The sequence below is a fragment of the Macaca fascicularis genome, chromosome 18 (assembly GCF_037993035.2).
Source record: "Macaca fascicularis isolate 582-1 chromosome 18, T2T-MFA8v1.1".
Lineage (NCBI taxonomy): Eukaryota > Metazoa > Chordata > Mammalia > Primates > Cercopithecidae > Macaca > Macaca fascicularis.
Window position 1 is genome coordinate 10,848,785 of NC_088392.1, and position 12,145 is coordinate 10,860,929.

The window sequence follows — 12,145 nt, forward strand, 5'->3', positions numbered from 1 at the left end:
TAGTTTCCCTCCTGTGATACAACTTACTTCATGTGCAGGTGCCACCTGAACCTTTTTGCATCATCTTGCGGGAACTGGGATTCAGGAGACCATCAAAGAGGCTAATACTCTAGTTAATGCAATTGCTGTGAGTAATAAACTGCCCATTGTCTCTGACCCAGCAGTCTCATGTCTTCTGCCAACATCCATGAAACTTTGGCAGGCTAATTTGTTAGTTTACAAGTAGGGTAAAAATTTCAGGCCCTTCACAGTTCTTGACAATGTCAATAAGTAGTGATATTTAACAATTTCCACGCTAAAGATGGAGCCTTCAAAATTTTTGCTGGATTTGACATTTACCCATTATTTAGTAAGACTCTACTAAGTTTCAGTGCCATCCTTCCTTGATATGAAATACATATCAAGTCTTAATTAGATAATTTATGTAATAGTGACCAACTGGATAGTTTCATAGGGAGAGCTGAATAACCTCATGATACATGAGAAAGAAAGAATGAATACAATTTTTTTTTCACTAGAGAAAAGAAAATTAGGTAAGTGGCCCTCTTACCAATAAAATTCACAGGACCGAATTAAACTATTAATCACAATTAATTTCCAGTAAAGATAGTTAAGTTACCTGAGAAGTGTTGTTTAAATTAGTTCTCATAAGACACATAGAGTTTTGTTGTTGCTATTGTTTTGATGGCAATAGTCGTCAAAGGATTTTTTTTTAAAAAAAACAATAGCATGCTATCAACATAAATATGAAATGGAAAAAAATCAGAGAGCTCATGTGATTTTCACAGGGGAAAAATTATTTTAGGACAGACACAAAGAAGAGAAAATGAGCGACTCCTGTGGTTTTAGAATCAAGCTTTTATCCTGTTAGAGCCATTGTTAAAAAGAGTGAAGCATGTGTTAATTCTGAATATAGAAAATTGTTCTCAAAGATTTGCTGCCCCATAAAATTGCTCCAAGAGACTACTGCTATACCACAATAGGGTACTTTTAAAGATGGAAAATAAAGAGATTATAGGGTAAATAGCCTATAATGATGTGTGTATTACTCATAACGGTGATGGTTAACATTCAGAGGATGATTCACTAGAGAATATATCTCTTATCAGAATTCTTTTGTTAAGAGAGCTTCTTTTTATTCCCTTCACTGCCGCCCCCATAACAGACAGTTTGAACTGAACCAAAAAGATGCAGACATAATGTATTTTAGGGAAATCTGTTACTGGCTGTTAGAATGTGCAACAGAAAGCAGAGAAATGTGGGCCCACATAGGAAGTGTGATGCAGGGAGTATGAGCAGGAAGTCGAGACTCAGACATGCATGTCCTATGGGTAACTTTCAATTATTGACTTTTCTCAGGATTCTAGACCATTTTAACCAATATATATATAATTTTCATAGCATGGTTGACATGATTGTATTAACAAAAATATGACAATGTAATCCATGAATGGCCAATGATTTTTTTTTAATTTAATTTTTATTTTAAGTTCAGGGGTTCATGTGCAGGTTACATACGTAAACTTTTGTCATAGAGAGGTTTGTTGTATAGATTATTTCATCACCCAGTTATAAAGCTTAGTACCCATTGGTTATTCTTCCTGATCCCCTCCCTTCTCCCACCATCTATCCTTCTATAGGCCTCAGTGTCTGTTGTTCCCCTCTATGTGTCCATGTGTTCCCATCATTTAGCTCCCACTTACAAGTGAGAACATGCGGCAATTGGTTTTCTGTTCCTGCCTAAGTTTGCTAAGGATAATGGCCTCTAGCTCCATCCGTGTTCCTGCAGAGGATAAAAAATCTTACTCTTTTTGATGGCTGCATAGTATTCCATGGTGTATAGAGTATGTTATTTTGATATTTAGAAACTGTTGAGTGAATTAGCTTTTTAGTTTAATAAAAATACATTCTGATGATATTTTCATATTGATTCTATATGTTTAAATTTATATGTTAATGCTGCTTTAAGTTTCTGGATGGGAAGATACATGATATAAAAATAGCAAGTTTAAGACCAAATGTCTCTGTTACTCTTCATTCTTAGTATTAATCTATGCACCCTGTGGAGATGATCCCATGCACAGAGGCAGCTTGATTCTTGCTTGAAGTCCGCTGGTGTGTATTATTAGGAAAAATTATTTGGGATTCTGCTTTTTGCTTTCTCCTGACAATTGCTATTTTAGAGAGATTAAGTTTGCATGTATAAAAATCTATGTAGCAGAAAATATAAGCATAATAATTTTTGTTCATTAAAGTAGTTACAATTTGGGGTATTCGTGTTTAGTATAGGATACTAGGTAGTGGTACGATCATGGCCTAAACATTATTCACAATAGCTAAGATATGGAAACAACCTAATTGTATGTTGACTGATGAATGAAGAAAATGTAGTACACACTCACACTATATGAAAATATACACAAAATGGAATATTACTCAGCCTTAAAAAAGGAGGAAATCTTCCCATTTGCTAAAACAAGCCTGTCTAACCAGCAGCCCAGGACAGCTACGAATGCAGCCCAACACAAATTCATAAACTTTCTTAAACATCATGAGATTTTTTTTTTACAATTTTTGTAAAGCTCATCAGTTATCGTTAGTGTTAGTGTATGTGTCACCCAAAACAATTCTTCTTCTTCCAAGGTGGCCCAGGGAAGCCAAAATATTGGACACCCCTGTGCTACAATCCAAATGAATCTGGAGGACATCATGATAAGTGAAATAAACCTGACACAGAAGGACAAATACAGCATCATTATACTTATATGAGGTATCTAAAATTAGGAAACTCATAGAAAGAGGGTAAAATGATGCTTTTCAAGGTCTACGGGGAGGAGGAAGTGGGAAGTTGCTGTTCAACAGGTCTAAAGTTTCAGTTATACAAGATGAGTAAGTTCTAGAGGTTTGTTGTACAATATTGTCCTTTTAGCACGGCATTGTTCACTTAAAGATTTCTCAAGAGGGTGGATCTCATGTTAAGTGTTCTTACCACAGTTAGAAAGCAAGAAGATGGCCTGAAATCCTATTAAATTTCTGGGACTGTACATGCTGGAATGAAAATGAATCCTGTGCAAGTTGCATGAGTTCCCCCAGGAGAGATTTTCACATATTCTTGCAGCCAGGATAGCAGGATTGTGAAGAGCTGCTTGCTTGTTTGATGAGCAGCAAAACATTTTGGATTTAAAAATGTGCATTAATGACATATTTTACTCTGGATTTTTTTTTCTTGATTGTATGCATACTCTTCATCCATTGAGAGAAGCACATGGTAGAAGAGATGGCTCCTGTCTTACGATTAAGATACTGATATGGATTAGATTGAGTGATACTGGTTAAAAGTAAGAAATATATGGAACTCAATAGAAAAAGAGTTTACTGTTATGGAGATGATACCGCCTAATACCCTTGTGTACTTGTGAGGATATTTCTAGGTTCTAGATGAAAAGTGAACATTCTCTGATAGCGAAAAATAATAATAGTAAAAACAGCACTCCTTTATATGTATGTAGAACTTTGGTTTTCACTGTATTTCAAAAAATTTCTTCCACTTAACCCTTACATAGCCCAATGGGAAGTATCCTGCAGGTTTTGCTGGTGATGGTGGGAGTCTTGTGTGATTATTGGTGGTGGTGCCAAATCCCAGGGCTATGACTGTGGCTTTTCTTGTTGCTTCTCAGGATCTCACTAGGAGGCCTTTATCATCTCTATGTGGTTCCAGTTTTTGGCTTGGGGCCTGGTAGCCTTCAGCAGTGTCATGGGACTGTATACAGGCTGTGGTGGTCTTTGGATGTGTAAACTTAGCTAGGCTACAGCCCCTGTTACTCAATCAAATGCTCATGTAGGTGTTGTCCTGAAGGTATTTTGTAGGTGATTAAGGTCCATTGTAAGGAAGATGATCTTAGGTCATTTGGGCGAGCCTGATTCTATCAGTTGGAAGTCCTGAAAAGCAGGCTGAGGATTTCCTGGTGAAGGAGAAATCCTTCAGGTGGACAGCAACTTCAGGCCATATCCTGGAATCCCAGCTTACACCTGCTGGAGGCCTGCTCCCTGGACTTCAGATTTGCCTAGTGTTACCCCACGATCACATACGCCAGTTCTTTGAAATAAGCCCCTTAATATTTATCTTCGATTGGTTCTCCTTTGCCTGAACCCTGACTGGCGCACAGGGGTGTTCACTGTGAACAAACTCAGCCATCTCAGAGCACATCCCTCTCCCCACTCCCTCCTGGTTGAGATGTCCCAAGATGTGAAGGAACCACACTGGAATGGGACGTGCAAATGAGAATGATTCTGGGAGAGCCCCTGCTGCCAAAATGCCCCCTGTTCACAGGCCAGGGATGCTTTGTATCTTGGGGAAGTGTCAGGAGCCTGGTGGTTTTATAAAAGGTACTCAAAGTTCATGGGTTCTAAACTTGAAAGGGGGGGTCCTTCATTCCATAGGTATTTGTAGGAGAAGGAGGTGTACAGTGTATGTTTTGTTTGGAGTCCCAAGGAATCTTCCTGAGTTTCTCAGTTCTTTAAGAAAGTCCAAACCTCAGAATTTTGATTTTGGCAAGCTTTCTTAGTTTAAATGGGCCTTTGCTTTAGTCTAGACATAAAATCCATAATTGGATTAAGGGTAGCCAGGCAGTTTCTCTGAGATGTTGCAGTTGGTGGGTGAACTGGTCTCTGGATGCTCATGTTGCATCTAGCATGTGACTACTGGCATCTTGGACTATACTGTTGTTAGAGGATGACTCTGGACCGAATCACATCCCTTCCAAATGTGACTGCACTTGAAGACAGGACTTTTAGGAAGTAAATAAGGTTAAATGAGGTCACAAGGGTGGGTCCTAAATGCTATAGCAGTGATGGCTTTATAAGAAGGCAGAGAAAGAGAGAGAGAGAGAGAATACAGTTCTCTTTCCTCTCTCTCCATGCACACACACAAAGGAAAGGCCCTGTAGGACACAGTGAGAAGGCGGCTGTCTGCAAGCCAGGAAGAGAGCCCTCAGACTTTCTGCTTTCAGAACTGTGAGAAAATAAATCTGTTGTTTACACCACCAGTCTGTGGTATTTTGCTATGACAACCTGAGTAGAGCAAGACAGACTGACTTTGGTAAATATTGGAGATACCTCTTTTAGGGTCAAATAACCTTAAGGATTATTTTTATTATTTTCATTTTTTTAAAATAAGAAAAATGGACTTCTTTCACTAAAGTTTAAACATATCTGAAATGATCAACGGTACTGATCACAAATGAAGAGTCAATTCAAGACGAAAACATTTACTGAACAGCTGCCATAGTTGTGTAAAATGTTTCATGAAAGAATAAGAAAGAAATGAATGAATTGGGCTCCACACTCAAGGAACTAAAGCTTACTATTCAAGAATAGTCAAAAGATAACACCTCTAGCAGTTTAATTTGCACATCCTTTGGTGTTTATTGAAGCTATGTGTCTACTTACTACTTACATGGGCAAAAGAAATGTGTGAGAATGCTGCTCTCCTCTTCACATTGAAGCACCAAATACAGAATGTTTTCCTTTTGGGGTTTTCTTGAGGTTCCTACCGGTAGATATTGCCACAATTTTTGCTAAGACCCTGTTGAAGTTTTTGCTGTTAAAATTTGCTATGGTTTTGACCTTTTCTTCTCCTCCTACGTCCTATTTACTTTGCATTCAATGGTCACGAACAGTTCTAACACCAGCGGCTCTGAAGCTAACCTCCAAGTCAAAGTCTAACATAGAGTGCAGGGTTCCCATGTAGACTGGTCTGGTTTAAATCCTAATTTGCCTTTAATGAGAAATCACTGAAAGGCTTCAGGTTTTGCGTTTTTAAAACGGGATAATAATACCCACACTTCATGGCTTAGGCTAAGTAAAAAGTATAGTATGTATTTACTCCCGTAAATGCTCCATACGTAATATTTATGTTTATCATGGAGGAAGATATAATACTCCAAAGTAACAAATCTCTAAACTTTGGTCTGAAAACAGTCTCTTTACTGCTAATCTGTTTTAAGGTTGTATGGTTAATTCACTAATTTGCTCATAGGGACTGTGGTCTATGTATAATGAGATGTGTGGTCACAACTGTCATTATGCACAGTTCCTGTTATTTGCAAGAGGAACATATTGCACAAGAGACATAAAAGGGTAAAGTCTATTGGCAGAGAAAAATATAGGAGCAGCTGCTGTCGTTTCAATGTCCAGTAGATCAGGAGATTTGGAAAGGGGCCTGGCAATACCATAGGCCTTTCGTGTCTGGAATTTGATTCTTCAATAATCCAAAATAGGAGCAGTGGGAGTGGGGAGGGCCTCCTAATGGATTCATGAGCCTATTTTATGTTTTGAAAATATCACTAAATGGAGGATGAATTGCTATGTTTGGTCTTTTTCTAACATTGTCATTTATTATCAATATATTTGGCTTTGCTCCATTTCTCCTCTTAAGTCACAGTGTGTTATTTTTGGAAAACATAATCATGTTCACAGAAACTTGCGTTTTTCCATAAATCCTAGAAGACATAAAATGTAGGATAGAAAGTGCAAGTGGATAAGCGTGTAACTGGCAGGATTATCTTTATGTAAATATACTTCATCAATGAAACAGAAAGTAGGACCAAAACAAACAATTTTAAGCAAATATTAAAAGCCTCAAATGATACATATATATTTGTATGTGTATATATATCTATACACACACATATATATATGCATGTATGTTTGTATGTATGTATCTACTACCTATATCTACCTGTCAGTCTATCTAGATAAAAAGATAAAATTGAATCCTATGAAATAACAGTTTTGTAGATCACACCTCTACTGTAAAATATAAGTAATTTTACACAGTTCAACTTAAAATGCATAGACAGAATGAAGAATTACATGGTTACTATAAGACTTTCTCTTACCTGTTATTTCATTTGCATTTATTTAAATTATTTATTCCTGCAGCATCATTCTTACGTGAAAGCATGATCTTAATATAAACAGAGTTGCAGCACTAATCACATTAACACTGCAGATGTGTCTAACCTTATTCACAGTCCCAAGTAATTACCACAATGCAAATTTTAGCACGTATCTCTATTGTATATTACTGCTTTGTATTTAATATTTTTCCTCTGATGAGTTCCAAATCACAGAAGGAATGCACATTTGTCGCAACAAGTGAGATAATACAATACAAAGGTGAACAAAGGCAAAGTCAATCTTCCCTCCTTGCCCTCCCTTCCTTCTATGTCACCCCTGAAGTATCTCTACATCTCTAGTTTTCCCTGAAGGGAATCTTATCTCACAGGAGGATGTGTGGCCCGCCTCCCTCCCTTCTTTCTTCCTTGTGCTGTCTTTCATTTCCCATTAACTGTTGCCTTGCTTTTCTTGGTGCAGTGTGTTGACTCCCCTGATTCACTGCATTGCAAGTTATTGTTCTGAGGGTAGGAATTAAAGGGGACACAGCAGGCAGCTCATTCCTCTTTCACTTATTTGGGTGTCAGATTTGACCACAATGACCTCAGAAAAAAAATACCAGAGAAGAGGGATTACCTCGCCACCTCTCCATCTTACCTTTTTTTTCTTATCTGGACACTCAAACCCTGCTAGTCGCATGACACCTGATATGGTTTGGCTCTGTGTACTCACCCAAATCTCATCTTGAATTATAATCTCCATGTGTTGGGGGAGGTTCCTGGTGGAAAGTGCCAGAATCATGGGGGTGGACTTTCCCCTTGTTATTCTCATGAGTCTCATGAGACCTGGTGGTTTAAAAGTGCATGACACTTTCCCCTTGTGCTCTCTGTCTTTCCTGCCACCATGAGAAGACATAACTTGCTTCCTCCTCACTTTCCACCATGATTGTAAGTTTCCTGAGGCCTCCCAGTCATGCTTCCTGTTAATCCCGTGGAACTGTGAGTCAACTAAACCTCTTTTCTTCATAAACAATCCAGTCTCAGATAGTTCTTTATAGCAGCGTGAGAATGGACTAATGCAAGCATGAACCCTGTTGTGAACTGTGCAGGGGAGGGATCTAGATTGTGGGCTCCTTATGAGAATATAATGCCTGATGATCTGTCACTGTCTCCCATCACCTCCAGATGGGAACGACTATTCACCTGAAGGGGACTTGGCCTCAGATGACAAACCTCATTCAGGGCCAACAGAGCCTGAAAAGTGCACATACATTTTGGTTGCACTGCAAATTTCTGATCAGGAATATCTGGTCTAGGCTACCTTTTTCATTCCTCTTTCCGGGTGGCTCTTGCTGCTGATGACTACTGGCCTCTGTATTTTCCTTTGGGATTTTCTGTATTGATTTTCTCAAGGTCACACACTCCAGGCCATGGGCTTTCTCTGACCCCCTCCCCGGGTGTCTCTCCCATTCCTTCTCTGCTACCAGAGCCCTCCCTGTGTCAGACACCTGCCACTCCTGGTCTTCTTCTGCTGGTGGCTCCTCCCTTGGGCACTACATCCTCTTGGTGGCAGGTCACCTGCTTAATTGAGGTAGTAACATGTATGTATACTGCTTTCAAGTGTCATAATGTTTTCACATATAATTACTTCATTTAATTTTCAAAATAGCATTGAGAAATGAAAGAGTAAAACTTGTTCCTACTTAGCACTCGGAAAAACTGAACCTGGAGGAGTTTGCATGATTTTGCTAATGCCTTTGCTAGGATTGTTAGGTTCCAGGGAGGTCTAAAAACCCAGATTGCCCAATTCGTAGTTTGTGTATTTGCTCCTGTTTACCATGCTGTAGATGTCCTCTGGGCTCTGCTTCATGGCTCTTCATAGCTTCTGAAACACCAAGATCCTTTTAAAGACAAAGCTTTCCTTAAGTTCCCCCCTCCCACCACTTAACCCCCAAGATGAAACCCAGCTTGCTTATTTTAAAAAATGCACTCTTCTCTAGAAATTCTTTAACTTCCACCTAGAGAAAATGCCCATCAAGGTTAGAGGATTTCCTTTTCTCCTAATTTATTTATTTCTTGTTTTTGACATAAACCGTGCTTCTATTTGGGCCTCTCCAATCACACTGCACTGGATCAGTAAGCATAGAAACATTAGGGGCAACTTTTTTATACTCCCAGGGCACTGCAGGATAACAATCTAGCCTTCTCACAGCATTTAATTAAATACTATTTTAAACATCCCAATAAGAACATACGTTCAACCTGGAAACTCCCACACAGTGACAACTTTCAATTAATTACATGTATGTTTTCCCCTTGGTATGATCCTTTTTCATTACTATGTAAAACAATGGCTGATAAGGGCACCTCAAACTTTGAAACTTCACAAGTCACTTAATGTCTCTTGGGCTTCAGTTTCCTCATCTGTAAAATAAAATAGTGCCCTTGACAGGTGCAAGTTTGGAAGTCAGCTATGCATGAAGTAGAGTCTTGACGCTGTCTATCTGTATAAGATGAAGCTACCGTGTTCCAGTAATCAGGTGAAATGTGCTTGATGCTGTACTGGTATCTTGCAATTTTTTTTTTTTTTTATGTGTCACGGTCATATGGTTAGGCTTTGTGTCCCCACCCAAATCTCATCTTGAATTGTAATCCCCATAATCCCCACCTAGGAGAGACCAAGTGTAGGTAATTGAATCATGGGGGCATTCTCCCTCATGCTGTTCTCATGAAATCTGAAGGTTTCGTCAGGGTCTCTTTGCACTTGGTTCAGCACTGCTCCTTCCTGCTGCCTTGTGAAGAAGGTGCCTTGATTCCCCTTCACCTTCCACCATAATTTTAAGTTTCCTGAGGCTTCTCCAGCCATGCAGAACTGTGGGTCAATTAAACCTCTTTTTTAAAATAAATTACCCAATCTCAGGCTTTTAGCAGTGAAAATGAAGAAGGTAGGATGCTTTGACTCATTAAGTCAGGATTATTCATGCTGGTTATTCAAACCAGGTAGTGTTGTCCTTCAACTGTGCATCCCCTTGAGAGGTAGGTTCTGGTAAGGAGCTGGCCATCACAGGACATCTGCAATTTGCCTTCAGATCCTCGGGAGCTGACAGCAGCCTGTTTGTTGCCACTGACAAACTGTCTGATCTAGGAGATGTGACCATTCCTCAGTTTTGCACGGCAATTTGTTCTTAAAGATTTTTCAAACATATACTAAAAATGATACAATTCATCACAAAAATGGGTGTTGGATGGTGGAGAGACAGTACAGTATTATCACTAATTCCCTATTAACTGGAACACACAGTACAGGGTAAAAGCATCTTGCAATTGAATTAACCAAGATACAGGCTAAGAGTATGTAACTCTGGAACAACAAACATGAAATTACCTTTACAGAGAGGGTCTCTCTAAGGGACAACTCTAAGATTCCACCCTCTGTGCTTAATTTTCCCTTCACTCTGCTTTATTTTTCTTTATGGCATGAGCACTCTTTAACATTCTATTAAATATATTCTTGTGTATATATATATGTTTATTAAATATATTCAAGTATGTATGTATTTATTAAATATATTATAGTCTGCGTATTTTTTGTTTGCTGCCTGCCTCCTCTTTGCAAATGTATCTCCATGAAGGCAGACTTTGTATATCATATATATCACATAGATGTTCACTAAAAATTTATTTTGTCTTGAGGCATAACAAAGTCAAGGTAACTTAAATGGCAGTGGGATATTCTTAGGGAAATCAGGAGATCTGAGGTTCCTTCTGACTTTGCTGCATTCTTGTCACAAAACTGGAAAAAGTGAACAGTGTTGCCTGGAATTTAGACATATATTGGAATCACCCAAAGGGTTTGCAAAACACAGATTCTTGGGCTTTACCCATAGAATTTCTGGCTCAGGAGGTCTGGGATGGCACTTACATGTCTTTTTATATATTAATTCATTTTTAATTAACCAAAATTGTATATATTGATTGTGTATAATATAGTGTTTTGAAATATATATATATAAAATGGAATGGTTAAGTCAAGCTAATTAGTATATGCATTACCACATACTTAACATTTTTTATAGAGACAGAACTTAAAATCAACTCTTAGCAATTTTCAAGAATACATTTTTATTAACTCTAGTTATCATGTTGTACAATAGATCTCTTGAACTTGTTCCTCCTAGGTAACTGAAATTTTGTATCTTTTGACCAACCTCTCCCCAATCCCTCAACTCCCTGCCAGCCTCTAGTAACCACCACTGGACTCTATGCTTCTATGGGTTCAACTTTTTAGAATTCCATACGTGAGTGAGATCACATGGTACTTTTTTCCGCTCTGTCTGGCTTATTTCACTTAACATTGTCCAGGTTCATCCATGTTTTAATACATGATGGATTTCCTTCTTTTTAAAGGCTGAATACTACTCTACTCGTTTGTGTGTATGTACCACATTTTCTTTATCCATTCATCTCTTGATGGACACTTAGCTTGATTCCCTATCTTAGCTACTGTGAATAATGCTATGGTAAGCATGACAGTATAGATATATCTTTGATATACTGATTTCGTTTCCTTTGGCTAAATACCCAATACTGGGATTGCTGGACCCTATGGTAGTTTTATTTTTACTTTTTTGAAGGACCTCCATACTGTTTTCCATAATGGCTTTACTAATTTACATTCCCATTAGCAGTTGTGCAAGGGGTTCCTTTTCTACATATCACTAACACTTATTATTTTTTGTCTTTTTGACAATAACCATTGTGATATCTCATTGTGGCTTTTATTTGTTTTTCCTTGATAATTAGTGATGTTGAGCATTATTCATGTATCTGTTGGCCATTCTTCTTTTGAGAAGTATCTATTCAGGTCCTTTGCCCATAAAAAAAAAAAAAATCAGGATTTGTTTTCTTGCTTTTCAGTTGTTTGAGTTCCTTATATACTTTGAATATTAACTCCTTATCAGATGAATGGCTGCAAATATCTTCTACCATTCTGTAGATTGTTTCTCCACACTGCTGATTGTTTCCTTTGCTGTACAGAAGTTTATTAGTTTGATGTAATCCCATTTGTCTATTTTCATTTTCATTTCCTGTGGTTTTTGCGTCATACAATATCAAAAAAACATCATTGCATAGGTCACTATCATGGAGCTTTTCCTTTATGTGTTCTTCTAATAGTTTTACAGTTACAGGTCTTACATTTAATTCTTTAATCCATTGTTAGTTGATACACCATTTACTGAAGAAACTGT

The 12,145-nt window shown here is 38.1% G+C and overlaps 1 protein-coding gene and 1 long non-coding RNA gene across 3 annotated transcripts in view; one reads left to right on the forward strand and one right to left on the reverse strand.

Annotated features, from left to right (window-relative positions):
- DOK6 (docking protein 6) overlaps positions 1–12,145 on the reverse strand; it is a 436,008-nt gene that overhangs the window by 24,275 nt on the left and 399,588 nt on the right. The window lies entirely within an intron of this gene.
- Positions 7,779–12,145, forward strand: part of LOC123569990 (uncharacterized) — a 67,994-nt gene continuing 63,627 nt past the window's right edge. For both annotated transcript variants that reach the window (XR_012427062.1, XR_006693883.2), the window contains exon 1: positions 7,779–7,895. This is a non-coding gene — a long non-coding RNA (uncharacterized lncRNA). The remainder of the gene's footprint in view (positions 7,896–12,145) is intronic.